Raw genomic sequence first — 20,161 nt, 5'->3', positions numbered from 1 at the left:
ATTAAGATTCTCACTGTGTTTATCTATTCCTTTCCCTAGTTTTGTTAGCATTTTATTACTAATGCTTTGAACCCCATCTGGTAAATTATCTCTTTTATTGTTTTTTTTTTTTCATTGTTTTTTTCAGTGTGTTTTTAGTCCTTTGTTTGACATAAATTCCTCTGTCATCTTTTACTGTCACTATGAAATTATGTGAAACAGCTAGTTATGATGGTCTCTATTTTTTTAATATAAATTTATTTTAATAGGAGGTTAAAATATTTCCTATGCACTCCTTCAAAAAATATTGGTGTATAGTTGATTTAAGATGTTAGGTTAGTTTCTTCTGTACAGTAAAATGAATCTGTTATGTTAATACATATATGTATCTACACTTTAAAAAATTATTTTCCTGTATAGGTCATTACAGAGTATTGAGAAGAGTTTCTTGTGCTGTACAGTAGGTTCTTATTAGTTATCTATTTTAGTAGTGTGTATGTGTCAATCCCAATGTCCCAATTTAATCCTCCTCTACACTCACCCCCCAGCAACTGTAAGTTGTTTTCTACATCTGTGACTCTAGATATGTTTTGTAAATAAGTTAATTTGTTCCACTTTGTTTTTAGATTCCACATATAAACAATATCATATGATGTTTGTTTTTCACTGTCTGAGTTAATACACTCAGTATGACAATCTCTAGGTCCATCCATGTTGTTGCAAATGACATTATTTTGTTCTTGTTTATGGCTAATATTCCATTGCATATATGTACCACATATTCTTTATCCATTACTTGTTGATAGACATTTAGGTTCTTTCTGTGTTCATAGTGCTACAGTGAACATTGTGGCGTATAAATCTTTTCAGATTATGGTTTTATCTGGATATAGGCCCAGGAGTGGGATTGCTGGATCATACAGTAGCTCTATTTTTAGTTTCTTAAGGAGCCCCCATAGTTCTTCACAATGGTTTTAGCTATTTAAATACATTCCTTCCAACAGTGCAAAAGGGTTCACTTTTCTCACACTCTCTCCAGTATTTATTGTTTCTAGATTTTTTGATGATGGCCATTCTGATTAGTGTGAGATGATACCTCACTGTAGTTTTGATTTGCATTTCTCTAATATTTAGTGATGTTGAATAGTTTTTTATGTGCATTTTGGCCAACGGTATGTATTCTTGGAAAAAAAAATGTCTATTTAGATCTTCTGTTCATTTTTATTGAGTTGTTTGCTTCTTTGATATTGAGTTACATAAGCTGTTTGTATATTTTAGAGATTAAATCATTGTTGGTTGCTTCATTTGCAAATATTCTTTAATTCTCTGTTTGTTTTTTTGTTTGTTTGTTTGTTTTGTTTTGTTTATTGTTTCTTTTGCTGTGCAGAAGTTTTTAAATTTAGTTGTGCTGTGCTTAGTTGCTCAATTGTGTCCTACTCTTCACTGTCTGAGCCACCAGAGAAGCCCTAAGTTTACCTTTACTGTCTGAGCCACCAGGGAAGCCCTAAGTCTAGTTAGGTCCCATTTTTACATTTTTGTTTTTATTTTCATTACTCTAGGAGGAAGATCAAAAAAGATCACACTGTGATGTTTGTCAGAGAGTGTTCTGCCTATGTTTTACTCTAAAAGTTTTAGAGTGTCCAGCCTTATATTTAGGTTTTGAATCCATTTTGAATTTATTTTTGTGTATGGTATTAGGGAGTCTTGTTTCATCCTTTTACATAGAGCTGTAATGTTTTATAGCACACGTTATTGGAGATACTGTCTTTTCTTCACCATGTATTCTTGCCTCCTTTGTCACAGATTAGGTAACTATAGGTGTGTGGGTTTATCTCTGTGTTTTATATCATATTCTATTGATCTGTATTTCCATTTTGTGCCAGGACTATACTGTATTGATTACTGTAGATTTGTACTAACTATAGTCTGAAGTCAGGGAGCCTGATTTCTCCAGTTCTGTTTTTCTTTCTCAAGATTGTTTTGGCTATTCATGGTCTTTTGTGTTTCCATACAAATTGTAAATTTGTAAATTCTAATTCTCTATAAAATGCCGTTGGTAATTTTATTTGGATTGCATTGAACCTGTAGATTGCTCTGGATTGTATAGTCATTTTGACAATACTGATTCTTCAAATAAAAAATATGGAATGCTTATAAATTTGCAAGTCATTCTTGCACAGGGGCCATGCTAATCTATATTGTCCCAATTTTAGTATATGTGCTGCCACAGTGAGCACCATATGATGATCTTGATGTGGTATCCTTGTGTGGGAGTGTCCCTATACAGTCTGTTCACAGTTTCTTCAGTGAGAAATCTGGATTTGAAGTGAACATGGGTCATATATTTCCCCTAGGTGTGCTGCCATTTGGGGATAGGTGAGGCTGGAGATGGAATTTCTAGAATCATGGTCAAGTTTGACCTGGGGCACCTCTTCTGTTCAGTGGCGAACACCATCCTATTGGTAGAGGGGTTGGATTCCATGTTCCTGGAGCATAAGCCCTGAGCTTTTGGCCCATGTTGGCTCTGTTCCCTCTAAATGTGTGCCCTCCATCTCCCAGTATCATCACCCTCACTCTAAAGGGGAGCAGTGCTGGAGTAAAAGGGTCTGATACAGGTACTTGGCATGGATTGAGTATGGGTTGCAGTGGTCCTGGCACCAGATATCCAGTCTACTCCCAAAATAAGCACCAGAAATTGTTGGTTCCCCCTGCCCTGTTTAGATGACTTTCTGAGTCTGAGCCACTTGTTTCCTCACAATTGTACACTCCTCTCAGCCACTATATTCCTTCACCATGGAGCAGGAGGAGGCAGAGCTGGCATGTAGCTCAGGCTGGGGCACATACCAGGGCAGTGGGGAAGAGTCAGCCATGATCCTGGGCAGTTTCAATCTTCTTACTCCTCCTTATTTTGGGATTATACAAATGTGTATATACCCTTTATAAGTGGTGTCTAGGTTTCTTACAGTCTTGCTCTCAGTCCCACTTGTTTTCAAATTAAGGAGATTTGTACTATCAGTGTTCAACTCCAGGACTGGGTTGCTTAATATGAGGCTCAAACTTCTTATTCCCCAGAGAGAATCTTCAAGCCTGTATAATCATTTTCCTCTTCTGTGTTCTGTCAAAGAGGTGCAGGCCCCAAATTTATTGCTTGTCTTCCCTTCCTTCTAAACTCAGTGTAAATCTTACTTAGAGACTATTACAGAAAATAGTCTTTCTCTCAGTCTCCAGTTTTATTCAGTGAAAATTCCTTCACATGTGGATGTATTTTTGATGTTTTCATTGAAGGGAGGTGAATTCCATGCCCTCCTATCCCACCATCTTGTTCTCTCAAGACTGTAGATTTTAAGGGTGAAGGTGAGTATTCAGAGAAATTCAAGTAGAGGACTAACATTATCGGAACTGCTTGTTTAAACAATCATCTGCTTAATGTTTAGAGAACTAATTGAATTGGGAAAACTAAAGTCAAGACGACCAGTCAAGCAGTGTCTTGCAGAAGTCCAGGAAAAAAATCATGGTAACTTCTATATGGTGATAGTGATGGGAAAAGTTAGGAGGGATAAGATCCTGGATATATTTTGAAGGTAGAACCATCTGGATTTGAGGATGGACTACATATTGATTGTGAGAAAAAGAGAAGTCCAAAGTTCTTGCCTTCAGCAACTAATGAATGACAGTGTTGCATACCAACATAAGGAAGAATGAGAGGAGCATTTTGGAAAGTATGTATGAATTAGTGCAATTCTGGACAATGAACTGGACAAACAAAGCATGCTCCTTTTCAGATTTCCTCAGTTGCCTCATTTCTGTCTTATGATTGGTAACTGTACTGTATCAAGTTGCTACTTACTCTTCCATGTCTAAATTTAAATGAAATTCCACACCAGGTAGTGTGGGATCTGTCTTCCTGAGTATAGTGACAAATTTATTATGCATTGCCCAGGTTTGAGCAAGCAGGACTATCAGTGCTAAAACTCTGTCAGTCCCCAGTGAACTAGAATGCTATTTTGCCCTTAAGTAACTACCAAGGGGTCAGATGATATATCATATGTTTGGGGAATTAACTGTTTATCAAATGGACTTTGACTAATGAGAAATGAGAGACAGATGATGTTGTAGGCTGACTTTTCTGGATACAAATACTTACATTGATGTTGTTCAGTTTCTAAGTCATGGCCAATTCTTTGAGACCCCATGTACTGCAGCACATCAAGATTTGTTGTCTTTCATTATCTCTTGGTGTTTGCTCAAACTCATTTCCATTGAGTTTATGATGCCATCTAAATATCTCATTCTCTGTTCCCCATTTCTCCTCCTGCCCTCAATTTTCCCCAACATTAGGGTCTTTTCCAATGAGTTAGCTCTTCACATTAGGTGGCAAGAGTACTGGAGTTTAAGCTTCAGCATTGGTCCTTCCAATGAATAGTCAAGGTTTATTTCCTATAGGATTGACTGGTTTTATCTCCTTGCTGTACAAAGGACTCTCAAGAGTCTTCTCTAGCATCACAATTTGAAAGCATCAATTCTTCAGCGCTCAGCCTTCTTTATGGCCCAACTCTCACATCTGTACATGACTACTGGAAAAATGATAGCTTTGACTATATGGACAGAAAATAAAATCTTTCATTACTTCTACTTTTCTCCCTTCTATTTGAAGTGATGGGAATGGATGCCATGATCTTAGTTCTTTTAATGTTGACTTTCAAGCCCGCTTTTTAAGTCTCCCCTTTCAACCTCATCAAAAGTTCTTTAGTTCCTCTTTACTTTCTGCCATTAGAATGGTATCATCTGCATATCTGAGGTTGTTAATATTTCTCCCAGCAATCTTGATTCCAGCTTGCTATTCATCCAGCCCAGTATTTTGCATGATGTTCTCTGCACAGAAGTTAAATAAGCATGACGACAATATACAGCTTTGACATACTCCTTTCTCAATTTTGAACCAGTCCATTGTTCCATGTTGGGTTCTAACTGTTGCTTCTTGACCTTCATGCAGGACACAGGTAAGGTGGTCTGGTATTTTTGTCTTTTTAAAAATTTTCTGCAGTTTATTGTGATCCACACAATCAAAGGCTTTATGGTAGTCAATGAAGCAGAAGTAGTTCTGACAAAACGTGGTCCACTGGAGAAGGGAATGGCAAACCACCCCAGTATTCTTGCCTTGAGAACCCAATGAACAGCTCCAGAAAAAATGAAAAGGCTGGGCCAAAGCTGAAATGACACTCAGTTGTGGATATGTCTAGTGGTGAAAGTAAAGTTCAATACTGTAAAGACCAATATTTCATAGGAACTTGGGATATTAGGTCCATGAAGCAAGGTAAATTGAAAGTGGTTAAATAGAAAATGGCAAGAGTGAATGTCACCATTTTGGAATCACTGAACTAAAGTGGACGGACTTAATTCAGATGATAATTATATCTACTACTGTGGGCAATAATCCTTTAGAAGAAATAGAGCAGCCTTGATAGCCAGAAAAGAGCCTGAAATGTAGTACTTGGTGCAATCTCAAAATTGACAGAATTATCTGAGTTCATTTCCAAGGAAAACCATTCAACATCACAGTAATCCAATTCTATGCCCCAACCACTAGTGCTGAAGAAGCTGAAGTTGATCAGTTCTATGAAGACCTCCAAGACCTTCTAGAACAAATACCAAAAAAGGTGTCCTTTGCATTATAGAGAATTGGAATACAAAGTAGGAAGTCAAGATATACCTGAAGTAACAGGCAAGTTTGGCCTTAGAGTACAAAATGAAGCAGGGCAAAGGCTAACAGAGTTTTGCCTAGATAACACATTGGTCATAGCAAACACCCTCTTTCAACAACACAAGAGACAACTCTACACGTGAACATCACCAGATGGTTAATATTGAAATCAGATTGGTTATGTACTTTGCAGCTGAAGATGGACAAGCTTTATATAGTCAACAAAAACAAAGCCTGGATTTGGCTGAAGCTCAGATTATCAGCTCCTTTTTGAAAACTCCAGGCTCAAATTGGAGAAAATAGGAAACATCACTAGGTCATTCAGGTATGACCTAAATCAAATCCCTTATGATCATACAGCAGCAGAGGTAAAGAATAGATTAAAGGGATTGTATCTGGTAGATAGAGTGCCTGAAGAACTATGGACAGAGGTTCATAACATTGTACAGGAGGCAGTGACCTAAACCTTCTCAAAGAAAAAGAAATGCAAGAATAGCAAAATGGTAGTCTGAGGAGGCCTTACAAATAACTGAGGAAAGAGGAGAAGCAAAAGGCAAAGGAGAAAGAGAAAGACACATCTTGCTGAATGCAGATTTCCTGAGAATCACAAGGAGAGATAAGAAAGCCTTCCTAAGTGAACAATAAAAATAAATAGAGGAAAACAACATAATTCTAAGGACTAAAGACTTCTTCAAGAAAACTGGGGATACCAAAGGAATATTTCATGCAAAGATGGGCACAATAAAGGACAGAAACGGTAAGGACCTAACAGAAGCAGAAAAGATTAAGAAAAGGTGGCAAGAATACATGGAAGAACTTTTAAAAAAAGATCTTACTGACCCGGGTAACTAGGATGGTGTGATCATTCCCCTAGAGCCAGACATACTGGAGTGTTAATTTAAATGGGCTTTAGGAAGCATTACTACAAAAAAAAAAAAACTATTGGAGGTGATGGAGTCCCATCTGAGCTATTTGACATCCTAAGTTATTATGCTGTTAAAGTGTGACACTCAACAGGTCAGCAAATTTAGAAAACAGCAGTGGCCACAGGACTGGAAAATATTAGTTTTCATTCCAATCCCAAAGAATACCAATGCCAAATAATGTTCAAACTACCATATAAGCATGCCCATTTCATATGCTAGCAAGGTTATCCTCAAAATCCTTCAAGCTAGGCTTCAGCTAGCTTGAAGGATTGAGAACTTCCTGGATTTACAACCTGGATTTAGAAAAGGCAGAGGAACCAGAGATCAAATTGTCAATCTTTGTTGGAACATAGAAATACTTACATTAGCATGTTGTATATTTATTGTTGGTTATCACTTGTATGGAAGGATACAGAAGTAAGATGAGATAGAGGGAGAATTTTAACTGTGAGAAACACTCAACAAAACTGGCTAACCCTATGGTAGGCATGTAAAGCCCATTAGAAATGTCCTGAAGTAGACCAATATGGCCTAAATTTTCTACCTATGTAATCCACTTTTGGTTGTGAGCTGCCACAGGAAATGTGTGCTATTGGATTAGATGGCTCTCTGAAGGAGGTGATAGCTGGAGTGTGACTCATTATAGCATTCCCAGCAGCGGGTCAACAAATCCTTTCTTGAATGCAGTTATGCATAAGCACATGTTCATGCCCCCTACAGAAAGGACTTGGAAGGTAAATCTCTGTCTTTATTCCCACTGTGGGCTGCTCTGAGGTATGATCTTGCAAACCTTGAGATGTCTGTGTATTAAGTGAACATTGTTGATGAATCTAAACTGCATTTCGTTATCCTTTTACTCCTTGCATTTACTAAACTGGATTTGTCCTCTCAAATTATGCCATCATATTTATTTTTACTTCAGACTTTGATACCTAGAAGTCTTAACCAGTAGTGTTAAATATGAGATGCCTTTTAGACATCTAACAGTAGATATTAAATAGACATCCATAATATCAGGGCTGCAGTTATGCATTTTTGAGTCATAAATGTCATTTAAAACCATGAGACTGAATGAAATGAATTGGAAAGTGTGCATGGATAGAGAAGAGAAGAACATTGAGTTCAGAGTTAAATTGTAAATAAATTGAAGCTATACATAATCCAAATATCATTTCCTTAAACATGAGCATTTAAAAACAAAGGAAATACTCTCAGTTACCACTAAGCATTGCAGTTTAAATCACATTACTTTTGTCATTCATATAGTAAAGCAAGATTTAGCATTATCTTGGAGAAGGGGATAGGCAGAAATATGAAATGAGAGAAAGGAAGGGAACATTGTCTCCAAGGGATCAGTCTGTTACAATGTTCTTGAGTCTGAGATCAAGGAATATAAAACTAAATTAAGAAAAATACTCCATCAATAATATAATTGCAGTATTATTCTTCCTATACCAGGAGGCATTTTTTGCTAACTGTATACTGCCTGCTTTTCTGGAGAATAGTGTCTGAGATCACAGAAGACCTCAGAGATCGTAGAGTCAAATTTGTAGCCTTGAGTTCCAAAAACAGACTCTTATAGTACAAGGGGGATAAAAAGGTCTTGAAAGTTAAGATTTTTCTTTTATAAGAGCTCTTTTTGGAATGCAAAGATTAAACTCTGAAGAAAGCTATTTATAATCCCTATACCATACAAAAAATATTAAGAAATAGATAATGAGACATGTAATGCAATCCAGTGAGAGGATTGGAACTGATAGATTTTAAAACTTCCATGAAAAGAATAATGATAACTAGTAATTTTATTTCAGAGTAATTAAATTAAAATTTTATAAATAAAAAAATTGAGGGCTTATAAAATTAGTCACAAGAAAACAAAGCTACTTTTTTTTCAAAATCAGCATACAAAATTTAATGTTGCTTTATACATTCATCATTTATTTTTCTGTTTGTAAAAGTATTACAAGATCATTTTACATGTAACAGTATTTTTGGCTTGGTAATATATGATGATATGTGTAGCCTCTATTCCAAATTTCCTTGTGAATTTTGCTTTTGGCAACCGTGGGATGGGGATGATTGCTTCCTACACATATCTGTCTGTAACTGATATTGACAAGGGGTCCTCTAAGAGAAAATGAATTTGGATCCCAGTTATTTTTCTTTGAAACTGAGAGTCATTAAAACACATATAGGGGAGTGGTATGAGAACAGAGGGCATGAAATACGATGGGAACTGTCCGAGCTGCAGACAGTTACCATCGTGTCTCATGCCATCTGTTCTCACACCACTAACCTATATGTGCTTTAATGACTTTTCAGAGAAAGCCTTTGACAAAATTCAACATCCATTTATCATAAAAACTCTCCAGAAAGCAGGAATAGAAGGAACATACCTCATCATAATAAAAGCTATATATATGACAAACCCACAGCAAACATTATCCTCAGTGGTGAAAAATTGAAAGCATTTCCCCTAAAGTCAGGAACAAGACAAGGGTGCCCACTTTCACCATAACTATTCAACATAGTTTTGGAAGTTTTGGCCACAGCAATCAGGGCAGAAAAAGAAATAAAAGGAATCCAAATTGGAAAAGAAGAAGTAAAACTCTCACTGTTTGCAGATGACATGATCCTATACATAGAAAACCCTAAAGACTCCACCGGAAAACTACTAGAACTAATTAATCAATATAGTAAAGTTGCAGGATATAAAATCAGCACACAGAAATCCCTTGCATTCCTATACACTAATAATGAGAAAATAGAAAGAGAAATTAAGGAAACAATTCCATTCATCATTGCAACGGAAAGAATAAAATACTTAGGAATATATCTACCTAAAGAAACTAAAGACCTATATATAGAAAACTATAAAACACTGGTGAAAGAAATCAAAGAGGACACTAATAGATGGAGAAATATACCATGTTCATGGATTGGAAGAATCAATATAGTGAAAATGAGTATACTACCCAAAGCAATTTATAGATTCAATGCAATCTCTATCAAGCTACCAACGGTATTCTTCACAGAGCTAGAACAAATAATTTCACAATTCATATGGAAATACAAAAAACTTCGAATAGCCAAAGCTATCTTAAGAAAGAAGAATGGAACTGGAGGAATCAACCTGCCTGACTTCAGGCTCTACTACAAAGCCACATTCATCAAGACAGTATGGTACTGGCACAAAGACAGAAATATAGATCAATGGAACAAAATAGAAAGCCCAGAGATAAATCCACGCACCTATGGACACCTTATCTTTGACGAAGAAGGCAAGAATATACAATGGAGAAAAGACAATCTCTTTAACCAGTGGTACTGGGAAAACTGGTCAACCACTTGTAAAAGAATGAAACTAGAACACTTTCTAACACCATACACAAAAATAAATGCAAAAAGGATTAAAGATCTAAAAGTAAGACCAGAAACGATAAAACTCCTAGAGGAAATCATAGGCAAAATCCTCTCTGACAAAAATCACAGCAAGATTCTCTATGACCTACTTCCCAGAATATTGGAAATAAAAGGAAAAATACACAAACGGGACCTAATTAAACTTAAAAGCTTCTGCACAACAAAGGAAACTATAAGCAAGGTGGAAAAGACAGCCTTCAGAATGGGAGAAAATAATAGCAAATGAAGCAACTGACAAACAACTAATCTCAAAAATATACAAGCAACTCCTACAGCTCAATTCCAGAAAAATAAATGACCCAATCAAAAAATGGGCCAAAGAACTAAATAGACATTTCTCCAAAGAAGACATACAGATGGCTAACAAACACATGAAAAGATGCTCAACATCACTCATTATCAGAGAAATGCAAATCAAAACCACAATGAGGTACCATTTCACGCCCGTCAGATTGGCTGCTATCCAAAAGTCTACAAGCAATAAATGCTGGAGAGGATGTGGAGAAAAGGGAACCCTCTTACACCGTTTGGGGGAATGCAAACTAGTACAGCCACTATGGAGAACAGTGTGGAGATTCCTTAAAAAACTGGAAATAGAACTGCCTTATGATCCAGCAATCCCACTGCTGGGCATACACACTGAGGAAACCAGAACTGAAAGAGACACGTGTACCCCAATGTTCATCACAGCACTGTTTATAATAGCCAGGACATGAAAACAACCTAGATGCCCATCAGCAGATGAATGGATAAGAAAGCTGTGGTACATATACACAATGGAGTATTACTCAGCCATTAAAAAGAATACATTTGAATCAGTTCTAATGAGGTGGATGAAACTGGAGCCTATTATACAGAGTGAAGTAAGCCAGAAGGACAAACACCAATACAGTATACTAACGCATATATATGGAATTTAGAAAGATGGTAATGATAACCCTGTATACGAGACAGCAAAAGAGACACTGATGTATAGAACAGACTTATGGACTCTGTGGGAGAGGAAGAGGGTGGGAAGATTTGGGAGAATGGCATTGAAACATGTATAATATCATATATGAAACGAGTCACCAGTCCAGGTTAAATGCATGATACTGGATGCTTGGGGCTGGTGCACTGGGATGACCCAGAGGGATGGTATGGGGAGGGAGGAGGGAGGAGGGTTCAGGATGGGGAACACATGTATAATTTTTTTTAAATTAAAATTGAATAAAAAAAAAAAGAATACAGTCATTTCTAATGAGGTGGATGAAACTGGAGCCTATTATACAGAGTGAAGTAAGCCAGAAAGAAAAACACCAATACAGTATACTAACACATGTATATGAAATTTAGAAAGATGGCAAAGATAACCCTGTATACGAGACAGCAAAAGAGACACAGATGTATAGAACAGTCTTTTGGACTCTGTGGGAGAGGGAGAGGGTGGGATGATTTGGGAGAATGGCATTGAAACATGTATAATATCATATATGAAACGAGTCACCAGTCCAGGTTAAATGCATGATACTGGATGCTTGGGGCTGGTGCACTGGGATGACCCAGAGGGATGCTATGGGGAGGGAGGAGGGAGGAGTGTTCAGGATGGGGAGCATGTGTATTCCTGTGGTGGATTCATGTTGATATATGGCAAAATCAATACAATATTGTAAAGTTAAAAAATAAAATTAAATTAAAAAAAAAAAGAAATATGATGGGAGCCCCTGAGAGACAATTAAAAATAAATGAGAAGGAAATCTGACTCCTGATCTAAGCTCAATACAAGGAGCTTGAAGGCAGCAGGCAGGAATAACTGATTCTGCATGTTCTGTGAAAATCATATAACTTTGTAACTCAGCCATTATCGTTGTGATTATACTTTGAGTTAATGATGGATTTAAATTGATAATATCTTATTTAGGTTTTTATATTATACATATTCGTAGTGAAGTTTTATCCTTGGTTTTCTTTTCTTACTTCCTTTTTATTTGGATTTTATTTGAAAAGTTTGAATATCAGGATTGTGCTACTAAATTTTACATTGTTTCATATGCTTCATAATACTTTGAGTCGTATAATTTTTCATTGGAGATATAATACATCTTACACTTTAAACAATCTAAGTTAGGAAATATTTGGGAAATTGGAGATGGTTATCATTCTTTTTTTCTCGATAGTTATTAAACATTCAGGTTTCCACATATTTAGGGCCTTTGGTTTATTTCATTAAAACTTGCTAATATGTTAACATTATCTTTCATGTATCATTCCTATATTTTTGTAATTTTATCCTTTTTCTCAAGTTATATGATCGTGTTTAATCTTTGCTTTTCTTGATTTCATGTTTTCACTATGTTTTTTAAAGACAAAACTATTACTCTTTCTCTGTTTCCTACTTTATTTTTTCTTTTACTTTGTTAACCTCTTCCTTTTTACATTCCTCAGGTCTACTTGTTGTTCCATATATTGTGTTATGTTTAGTTCACAAATAATATTACATTCCTTAAGTGTTCTATAGAATGATATTGTTTTATTTTTATTTTTTTAAATTATATAACCAATTTCAAAGTTATCATGGAGCAAGACTGAATTTTCATACAGAAGTGCTTATTTGGTGTAGTCACATCTGGGAAATATTGACAATGTTCTTCAGTTCCACTCCCTAGTAACTGCAGTTTATACTTTTTGACTGATGAAAAATATTGCATCTTATAAATAATCCATCTCATAAGAATATTCATCTTATGAATAATAACACAAGAGAACAATACACATGGACATCACCAGATGGTCAATACTGAAATTAGATTGATTATATTCTTTGTAGCCAAAGATGGAGAAGCTCTATACAGTTAGCAAAAACAAGACTGGGAGCTGAATTGTGGGTCAGATTATGAACTCCTTATTGACAAATACAGACTTAAATTGAAGAAAGTAGGGAAAACCACTAGACCATTCAGGCATGACCTAAATCGAATCCCTTATGATTATACAGTGGAAGTGACAAATAGATTCAAGGGATTAGATCTGATACACAGAGTACCTGAAGAACTATGGGAGGAGGATCGTGACATTGTACAAGAGATAGGTCAAAACCATCCCCAAGAAAAATAAATGCAAAAAGGCAAAATGGTTGTCTGAGGAGGCCTTACAAATATAGCTGAGAAAAAAGAGAAGCTAAAAGCAATGGAGAAAAGGAAATATATACCCACTTGAGTACAGAGTTCCAAGAATAGCAAAGAGAGATAAGAAAACCTTCCTCAGTGATCAATGCAAAGAAATAGAGGAAAACAAAGGAATGGGAAAGACTAGAGATATCTTGAAGAAAATAAGAGATACCAAGGGAACATTTCATACAAAGATGGACACAATAAAGAAAAGAAATGCTATGGACCTAACAAAAGTTGAAGATATTAGGAAGAGATGGCAAGAAGACAGAAGAACTATACAAAAAATATCTTCATGACCCAGAAAACCACAATGATGTGATCACTCACCAAGAGCCAGACATCCTGGTATGTGAAGCCAAGTGGGCCTTAGGAAGCATCACCATAAACAAAGCTAGTGGAGGTGATGGAATTCCAGTTGAGCTATTTAAAATCCTAAAAGATGATGCTGTTAAAGTGCTGCACTCAATATGTCTGCCAATGTGGAAAACTCAACTGTGACCACAGGACTGGAAAAGATCAGTTTTCATTCCAATTCCAAATAAAGGAAATGCCAAAGAATGTTCAAACAACCACACAATTGCACTCATCTCACAGGCTAGCAAAGCAATGCTCAAAATTCTCCAGGCCAGGCTTCAACAATATGTCAACTATGAACTTCCAGATGTCCAAGCTGGTTTTAGAAAAGGCAGAGGAACCAGAGATCAAACTCCCAACATCCACTGGATCACTGAAAAATCAAGAGAGTTCCAGAAAAAAACATCTATTTCTGCTTTATTTATAACACCAAAGCCTTTGACTGTGCAGATCACAACAAACTGGAAAATTCTTAAAGAGATGGGAATACCAGACCACCTGACCTGTCTCCTGAGAAATTTGTATGGTGGTCAAGAAGCAACAGTTAGAACCAAACATGGAACAATAGACTGGTTCCAAATTGGGAAAAGAGTACATCAAGGTTGTATATTGTCATCCTGTTTATTTAACTTTTATAGAGACTACCTCATGTGAAATGCTGGGCTGGTTGAAGCACAAGCTGTAATCAAGATTGACAGGAGAAATAACAATAAACTCAGATACTCAGATGACACCACCCTTATGGCAGAAAGCAAAGAACTAAAGAGCTTCTTGATGAAAGTGAAAGAGGAGAGTGAAAAACTTGGCTTAAAACTCGACATTAAAAAAACTAAGATCATGGCATCCAGTCCCATAACTTCATAGAAAATAGGTGGTGAAATAATGGAAACGGTGACAGGCTTTATTTGGGGGGGCAGTGGCTACAAAATTACTGCAGATAATGACTGCAGCCATGAAATTAAAAGATGCTTGTTCCTTGGAAGAAAAACTATGACCAACCTAGACAGCATATTAAAAAACAGAGACACTACTTTGCCAACAAAGGTCTGTCTAGTCAAAACTATGGTTTTTCCAGTAGTCATGTATGGATGTGAGAATTGGACTATAAAGAAAGATGAGCACCAAATAATTGATTCCTTTGAACTGTGGTGTTTGAGAAGACTCTTGAGTAGTCCCTTGGACTGCAAGGAGATCAAGCCAATGAATCCTAAAGGAAATCAGTCCAGGGTGTTCATTAGGGCTGATGCTGAAGCTGAAACTCCAATACTTTGGCCACCTGATGTGAAGAACTCACTCCTTGGAAAAGATCCGGATGCCGGAAAATATTTAAAGCAGGAGGAGAAGGGGATGATAGCCGATGAGATGGTTGGATGGCATCACCAAGTCGGTGGACATGAGTTTGAGCAAGTTTTCTGTGTTGGTGATGGACAGGGAAGCCTGGCATGGTGCACTCCATGGGTTTGCAAAGAGTCAGACATGACTGAGCTACTGAACTGAATGAATAATCCCTGTTTATTTTCTCCCCATATGCTGTCATTCAAGTTGCTCCAGCTTTGTTTACTGTTGTTAATATTTCTGTTTTTACATGTCTTATGGTATACATTTGCAAGCATATATTTTGTACATGTAACTAATATAATGAAAATTATTTTCCAAAAAGGTTGTATTAAGAAAATGTTCTCCCACCAGAAATATATAGCCTATTGATTCACTCTGTCTCTAAATCTTGGCCTTGTCCTGATTTATTTTTATTGAATACTTTTTGTTTTATTTTATTACATTTTTTCGTGCTGCTACTTTATATTTTTTAAAATATAAATTTGTTTAATTGGAGGTTAATTACTTTACAATATTGTATTGGTTTTGCCATACATCAACATGAATCCGCCACAGCTATGCATGTGTTCCCCATCCTGAAACCCCCTCCCTCCACCCTCCCCATACCATCCCTGTGGGTCGTTTCAGTGCGCCAGCCCCAAGCATCCAGTATCATGCATTTAACCTGGACTGGCAATTCGCTTCATATATGATAATATACATGTTTCAATGCCATTCTCCCAAATCATCCCACCCTCTCCCTCTCCCACAGAGTCCAAAAGACTGTTCTATACATGTGTCTCCTTTACTATCTCGCGTACAGGGTTGTCATTACCATCTTTCTAAATCCCATATATATGCTTTAGTATACTGTATTGGTGTTTTTCTTTCTGGCTTACTTCACTCGGTATAATAGGCTCCAGTTTCATCCACCTCATTAGAACTGATTCGAATGTTACATTTTTGCCAATTGAAAGAGTATAGGGTTTTCTCATTGTAGTTTTATGTGTATTTTCTTAATTGTCAATGGAATAGAGGATCTCTTTCTATTGGTTGTAAATGTTTCCTTCACTTGAAATATCTCTTTTTTCGCTGATTTTTCTATGAGTATATTTAGTGTCTTCTTATTGATTTACATGATATTCATATTTTTCAGTTACTATTCTTTCTTGTTTATATGTGCTCTAATACATTTTTTTTCTCCCAGTCTATGGCTTGTGATTTTTTTGCTTTTCTTTCGTGTGTGTGTGTGTGTGTGTGTGTGTGTGTGTATGTTGTGTTTTTACTCTCCTAAAAGATTTGCTAAGTGGACAGAAGTTTTGCTTTTAATATAGTCAAATTTATCATGTCATAAAAAAATTTTTTTTTCTTTAGAAGTTCGTCTCTACCCCTAAGTCAGGAATATATTCACCTATATTTCCCATTAAACATTATACCATTTTATTGTTATATGTAAGGTTTTTAATTTCTTACATAAATTTAATTTTTAATGGTGTAATGGTCCAAATTCAGTTTTTCCCTATGAATAAACGTTTTCTCCACCTGCTTTTATTGAATAGTCTTTCCCTATTTATCTACTATGCTATATTTGACATATCAAATTTTTATATATGTGTGGATGTGAGGAAATAAAGTTTTCTAGAGTTCTCACTTCTCCTGTTAAAAAGCCTTAACCTCCTGAGACATAAAAACATAAAGATAGAAAATATTTGTCTTAATTTCTCCTAGGACCATTTTGCTTTTCACATACACAAGAATAAGATTGGAGCTATTTGTCCCTGTTAATTGCTTTGACCCAAAGGAACAATAAAATGTCTCCATCTCTTCCAGAGAGGGTCTAATAGTTACAGTCCTGATTAGACTCCTAGGATAAGTCCCAAAGTTCCAGGAAGACTAGAACTCTGTCTCCCTTGGTATTTACATGCCAAAGGGTTGAAGCCCAGAACTTGCAATGTTTCTGTTTTAAAATAGACAATTGAGGCTTATTTAGCACTTGGAAAGATGCATTTATATTCCAGAAGGTGAGGGTAAGAACCAAGGATACTTTCCATTTAATCTTAAGCAAGCAAAGGGGTTTTTCACTGTTTTTGGGGGGAAGGAGGGAGAACAGAGGGTGATTGCCTAACTTTTGTATAAAAAATAAAGGAAATTCATTGTTAGGCACCCCTTGTTTGTGGCAGATAACCTGACAACCCAGTAGAAAGAGTCCATAAGCTTTCATATCATCAGTGGGTATAAGTGTAGGAACTGGTGGTTGCAAGTGTTTTTCTGGTTGTTGATCTGGTTATGTCAATTAGGAACTCTTTTTATGTGACCTAAATGCCTTTTGTTTTTATATCTATATATATCTATATCTATTTATCTATGACTTATATATAGCATATACAGTATAAATATATCTATAGCATATATATGGTATATAATTATATATTATGGTATAATTATAAAATATTTTAATAATTGCATTATATTAATATATATTATGTATATGTGCATGTATATATAAAATATATAATTATATACATAACATATTTATATTATGGGGTTCCCTAGTAGCTAAGATGGTAAAGCATCCGCCTGCAATGCAGGAGACCTGGGTTTGATCCCTGGGTTGGGAAGATCCCCTGAAGAAGGACATGGAAACCCATTACAGTATTCTTGCCTGGAGAATCCCATGGCCAGAAGAGCCTGGTGGGCTACAGTTCATTGGGTCCCAAAGAGTTGGGCATGACTAAGTGAATAACTCACATGTATATTATGTATATATGTATGTGCATGTGTGTGTATATATGAATACAATTATTTAAAATTTTATAATTATACATATTACATAATTATAGTATATATTATATAGTATATAATTATATACCATATATATGCTATAGATACATTTATGATATTTATGCCATATATGTATGTGTACATATATATATATTAAAAAACAGGGAATCTAGGTCATATGAAAAAAGTTCCTTATTGATACAAGATCAACAACCAGAAAAACACTGTAGCCATCAGTCTCTACATTTAGATCCACAAATGATGTGAAAATTTATGGATTCTTTCTACTGGATTCTTTCTCATCAGATTATTTGCCACAGACATATATCATTATGGTGAAAGTGGGATAATGTGTCAAACCCTTCAGTTTGAAAAACATTGGATCCCTTTCCCTACTCTATTCATAATAATTCCAAGCAGTGGTAGAGCAAATCTGCTGTTTTTCTCAGAAGTATCTTAGCTAATTTTAGAATAATTTTCCACAAAATCCTATGACTAGCTTATCAACCTGCATGAAAAACTGTTGAAATTTTGATGGAATTGCACTAAATCTGTAGATTAAGGAAAAGTGCTACCATTATTATATCACCTTCTATCCTGAACAGGTATATCTCTCTTTCTATGTAAGTCTTCCTTAATATATCAATGTAATTTTATTATTTTCCCTATAGAGATGATCAATGTCTTTAGATACATATTTAGGGAATGATCATTTTTGATGCTGTTATAATTTTTAATGATCCTAGTTATTTGTGGTTTATAAAATGTCATTTGACTTTTGAATATTGATTTCTAGCTGCCCAATGCTGCCCTTCTATTCATTTTAATATTTTTTCTGTAGTGTACTTTGGGATTTCTATGTAGACAACTATTTCATGTGCAAATAATGGCAATTTACCTCCTTTTTAATCCTTATGACTTAATTGTTCCTTTTCAGTTTTGCTGGTTATATCTCCATTATAATGTAATAGAATAAAATCAGTGATAGTGGCAGTCTTTGTATTGTGTCTGATTTAAAGTTTCTCAATTCCATCACTTTGATATATAATGCTTCATTATCATTCAGTTTTAAGTGTTTTCTTTTGTCCTGTGAATTAGACTTAAATGTTTTATATTTATAATAGATATTTAAATTTGTCTTATTGTTACTAACTTCTACCTTGTTTCTGTTAGGAATCAAAATATAGTCTTCATATTATCTGTTCTTACAAGTTTTTGTTTCAATTGTATCTTACAGACACATCTTTGGTAACTGCAGTGAGTCATGCTCTCGTATGATCAATTCCATTTAAATGTGGATGGTACCTGTAACTTCAAACCAACAGTCTATGGCCAAGGTGATGGGTTATTGCTACCTGATTCATTTATTTTATAAGGTGAAAGTGAAAGTACAAGTGAAGTTGCTCAGTCGTGTTCGACTCTTTGTGACCCTGTGGACTGTAGACTATCAGGCTCCTCTGTCCATGGGACTTTCCAGGCAAGAGTACTGGACTGGATTGCCATTTCCTTCTCCAGGGTTTTTCCCAACCCGGGGATTCAACCTGGGTCTCCCGCATTGTAGGCAGATGCTTTTACTGTCTGAGCCACCAGGGAAGAGCCATATAAGCCTTATAAGGCAAGGATGATGACATTTTGAGAATGTAATTAAAATCCCTAATTACTTGACTGTTAGTTAATCAAAGGAAGATTATCCTGGGTGGACCTGACCTAATAAGTTGAGTCCTTACAAGAAGATCTAGAGGTTAGTGACTTGAACCTATAGAAAATCTCTTTTCTTTTTGGCTTTGAAGAAAGTTGTCATGATTTGTACAGCCATAAGGAAATGAACATGCCAATTTTCAAAAGGGGTTTGAAAGTGACTTCTTTCCTACTTTAGTCACCAGATGAAAATATAGCTAAACCAACACTGATTTGTTATCAAGTACTGAAAATTAATTAATTGAAAATTAATATATTCTGTTACCTAGTACATGTTCCATTTTTGAAAATGCCCAATATGTGCTTGAGAAGAATATATATTCTTTAATTGTTGATTGAAAATTCCTGTATGTATCCTTGAGGTTAAATTTATTGTTCTTCACAATCTTCAGCACTGTCTCTCCAGTTCAAAATAGCTTTTTGTGTCTCCAGAATTTTTTTTCACTTTTCCTTATACTTCCTATATTCTAGGATATTCATCTGTGAAATTCCTTCAGGATCAAACTTGGTGGATAATGGAATTTGAGAGATAGATATCTAGCATTTTGTGCTAAACTACCATCTTGGAAAGAACAAAATATTTTACATTCAACTGCCAGAATAATCATTTAAAAATGTAAATTTTAGCATGTAAACTCTTTTTTAACATGTCAATAGATTCACATGGCTCTAAAAATCATTAATCAAAAGTTTCAATAAATGCTATGAGGCCTGGCTTGATCTGGACCCTGATGATTATTACAACTGTCTCATCCTATTTCTCCGCTCACTCCTACATTTCTGCAAGTTGGTGGAATTGGTCTTTCAAGTCTTCTATGGTGCCATATTCCTTC

The 20,161-nt window shown here is 35.6% G+C and overlaps 1 pseudogene; it reads right to left on the bottom strand.

Annotated features, from left to right (window-relative positions):
• Nucleotides 1–2,115: 2,115 nt before the first annotated feature.
• Nucleotides 2,116–2,216, bottom strand: LOC112445228 (uncharacterized; annotated as a pseudogene).
• Nucleotides 2,217–20,161: the final 17,945 nt, after the last annotated feature.

The sequence above is a fragment of the Bos taurus genome, chromosome X (genome assembly GCF_002263795.3).
Source record: "Bos taurus isolate L1 Dominette 01449 registration number 42190680 breed Hereford chromosome X, ARS-UCD2.0, whole genome shotgun sequence".
Taxonomy (NCBI): domain Eukaryota; kingdom Metazoa; phylum Chordata; class Mammalia; order Artiodactyla; family Bovidae; genus Bos; species Bos taurus.
The sequence above is the reverse complement of the archived record's forward strand: the minus strand, read 5'-3'. Positions and strand labels throughout refer to the sequence as shown.